Source organism: Ipomoea nil, unplaced genomic scaffold, assembly GCF_001879475.1.
Source record: "Ipomoea nil cultivar Tokyo-kokei standard unplaced genomic scaffold, Asagao_1.1 scaffold0688, whole genome shotgun sequence".
Classification (NCBI taxonomy): domain Eukaryota; kingdom Viridiplantae; phylum Streptophyta; class Magnoliopsida; order Solanales; family Convolvulaceae; genus Ipomoea; species Ipomoea nil.
In genome coordinates, this window is record NW_017617116.1 from 1607501 (window position 1) to 1611617 (window position 4117).

Consider the following 4117-nt stretch of genomic DNA (forward strand, 5'->3'; position numbering starts at 1 on the left):
TATCATCTGCATTCAAATGTTGGGAATTAAACCTATTTCCTGATATGACGACATGAAAACTTAATAATAATAGCAAAAAAATAAAAAGAAAGAAAAAGAGAGGAATCTTTGACACAAAAGTAATAATACCTATACCTATTTATATAGGTGTAAATTGTAAGCTAGGGTCCACAACAAATGCGTACTTTTCACTTAGAATGGATATAATTTAATTTATTTCAAACAAATAAATGGAGTATCAATACAAACCTTAAATTGTATATTCGTTCTTACCATAATATAAAATATCAAACTATTTAGTCCAAATATTATTTAAATATTCTATTTGATTTCTATATTATTTAATACGGAGTTAATACATAATTTAGTTATTGACTATAGTGTTTTTTTTTTTTTTGTTGCTTTATTTGGTCCTGTATTTTGATAATTCTATAAACATATTTGGGGTTTTAATTATAGAATATTTTTAAATATATAATTTCAATGACAGTTGTATTGTAATTCTTCATGCTAATTAAATTTGAATGGTGGACCAAACTTCTTTTTACGATTGCAATTAATAGAATTTTCATATTAAATTTGGATGGTGGACAAACCTTCTTTTTATACACCTACATTTATTATTCACAAATTCTCACTCCTAATATGAAAAATGCATATTTTGAATAAATGATTAATAATTAAATTTATCTAAAGCTTCTTGAATGGTTTTGGATGGATTTTTGTGGCCCCTCCGTTTATAAAAAATGAAATTTTAAAATAATATTAAAATTAGAGCGATTACTAGTGGGGGCGTTCGGTGAACGTGCGTAATTTGATTTTTTGTTTTTAGTTTTTTTTTTTAATTTTGTTTTGATTTGTTTTTTTTATTAGTACATAAGTTGTTCTTTGTTTCGAAAAAGGATACCACAAACTTGACATACCACCGACTTCCAAATATTGATTGAATCATCTGCGTTTAAATGTTGGGAATTAAAACTATTTTCTGAGATGACGATGTGAAAACTTAAAAATATTAGCAAAAAAATAAATACAAAGAACAAGAGAGGATTCTTTGACACAAGAGTAGTAATACATATACTAATATATATAGGTGTAAATTGTAGGCTAGGGTCCACAAGAAATGCGTACTTTTCACTTAGAATGGATATAATTTAATTTATTTCAAACAAATAAATGGAGTATCAATACAAACCTTAAATTGTATATTCGTTCTTAGCATAATATAAAATATCAAACTATTTAGTCCATATATTATTAAAATTTTCAATTTGATTTCTATATTATATAATACTGAGTTAATACCTAATTTAGTTATTGACTATAGTGATTTTTTTTTTATTTTGCTTTATAATGTCCTGAATTTTGATAATTTTAATAAACATATTTGTTGTTTTAATTATAGAATATTTTTAAATATATAATTTCAATGACAGTTGTATTGTAATTCTTCATGTAATTAAATTTGAATGGTGGACCAGCCTTGTTTTTACGATTGCAATTAATAGAATTTTCATATTAAATTTGGATGGTGGAAAACCTTCTGTTTATACACTTACATTTATTATTCACAAATTGTCACCCCTAATATGAAAAATTCATATTTGGAATAAAGGATTAATAATTAAATTTATCTAAAGCTTCCGGTTGAATGGTTTTGGGTGAATTTTTGTGGCCCCTCCTTTTTCTAAAAAATGAAATTTTAAAATAATATTAAAATTAGAGCGATTACTAGTTGGGCCGTGCGGTGTACGTGCACACTGTGTTTTGGTTTTTTTTTTGTTTTTTTGTTTTTTTTTTTTTTTGTTTTTTGTTTTGTATTGTTTTTTTTTATTAGTACATAAGTTGTTCTTTGTTTCGAAAAAGGATATCACAAACATGACATACCACCGACTTCCAAATATTGATTATATCATCTGCATTCAAATGTTGGGAATTAAAACTATTTCTTGATATGACGATGTGAATACTTAAAAATAATTTCAAAAAAATAGAAAGAAAGAACAAGAGAGGATTCTTTGACAAAAGAGTAGTAATACATATACCTATATATGTAGGTGTAAATTGTAGACTAGGGTCCACAAGAAATGCGTACTTTTCACTTAGAATCGATATAATTTAATATATTTCAAACAAATAAATGGAGTATCAATACAAACCTTAAATTGTATATTCGTTCTTACCATAATATAAAATATCAAACTATTTTGTCCATATATTATTTAAATTTTCAATTTGAATTCTATATTATTTAATACTGAGTTAATACCTAATTTAGTTATTGACTATAGTGATTTTTTTTGTTTTGCTTTATAAGGTCCTGAATTTTGATAATTTTAATAAACAAATTTGTTGTTTTAATTATAGAATATTTTTAAATATATAATTTCAATGACAGTTGTATTGTAATTCTTCATGGTAATTAAATTTGAATGGTGGACCAGCCTTGTTTATAGAATTTTCATATTAAATTTGGATGGTGGACAAACCTTCTTTTTATACACTTACATTTATTATTCCCAAATTCTCACTCCTAATATGGAAAATGCATATTTCGAATAAATTATTAATAATTAAATTTATCTAAAGCTTCCCGTTGAATGGTTTTGGGTGGATTTTTGTGGCCCCTCCTTTTCTAAAAAAATGAAATTTTAAAATAATATTAAAATTAGAGTGATTACTAGTGGGGGCGTGCGATGAACGTGCACATTTTTGTTTTGTTTTGTTTTGTTTTGTTTTTTTTTTATTAGTACGTAAGTTGTTCTTTGTTTCGAAAAAAGAATATCACAAACTTGACATATCACCGACTTCCAAATATTGATTGAATCATCTGCATTCAAATTTTGGGAATTAAATCAATTTCCTGACATGACGATGTGAAAACGTAAAAATAATAACAAAAAAATAGAAAGAAAGAACAAGAGAGGATTCTTTGACACAAGAGTAGTAATACATATACCTATATATATAGGTGTAAATTGTAAGCTAGGGTCCACAAGAAATGCGTGCTTTTCACTTAGAATGGATATAATTTAATTTATTTCAAACAAATAAATGGAGTATCAATACAAACCTTAAATTGCATATTCGTTCTTAGCATAATATAAAATATCAAACTATTTAGTCCATATATTATTAAAATTTTCAATTTGATTTCTATATTATATAATACTGAATTAATACCTAATTTAGTTATTGACTATAGTGATTTTTTTTTTTTATTTTGCTTTATAATGTCCTGAATTTTGATAATTTTAATAAACATATTTGTTGTTTTAATTATAGAATATTTTTAAATATATAATTTCAATGACAGTTGTATTGTAATTCTTCATGTAATTAAATTTGAATGGTGGACCAGCCTTGTTTTTACGATTGCAATTAATAGAATTTTCATATTAAATTTGGATGGTGGACAGACCTTCTTTTTATACACTTACATTTATTATTCATAAATTGTCACTCCTAATATGGAAAATGCATATTCCGAATAAATGATTAATAATTAAATTTATCTAAAGCTTCCCGTTGAATGGTTTTGGGTGGATTTTTGTGGCCCCTCCTTTTCTAAAAAATGAAATTTTTAAATAATATTAAAATTAAAGCGATTACTAGTGGGGGCGTGCGGTGAACGTGCGCATGTTTATTTTATTTTTTTGTTTTGTTTTGTTTTGATTTGTTTTTTTTTTGTTTTGTTTTGTTTTGTTTTTTTTTATCAGTATATAAGTTGTTCTTTGTTTCGAAAAAGGATATCACGAACTTGACATACCAAGGACTTCCAAAAATTGATTTAATCATTTGCATTCAAATGTTGGGAATTAAAACTATTTCCTGTCATGACGATGTAAAAACTTAAAAATAATAGAAAAAAAAATAAAAAGAATCAACAAGAGAGGAGTCTTTGACACAAGAGTGGTAATACATATACCTCTCTCTCTCTCTCTCTATATATATATATATATATATATATATATATATATATATATATATATATATATATATATATATATATATATATATATATATATATATATATATAGGTGTAAATTGTAGGTTTGGGTAAACAAGAAATGAGTACTTTTCACTTAGAATGGATATAATTTAATTTATTTAAAAC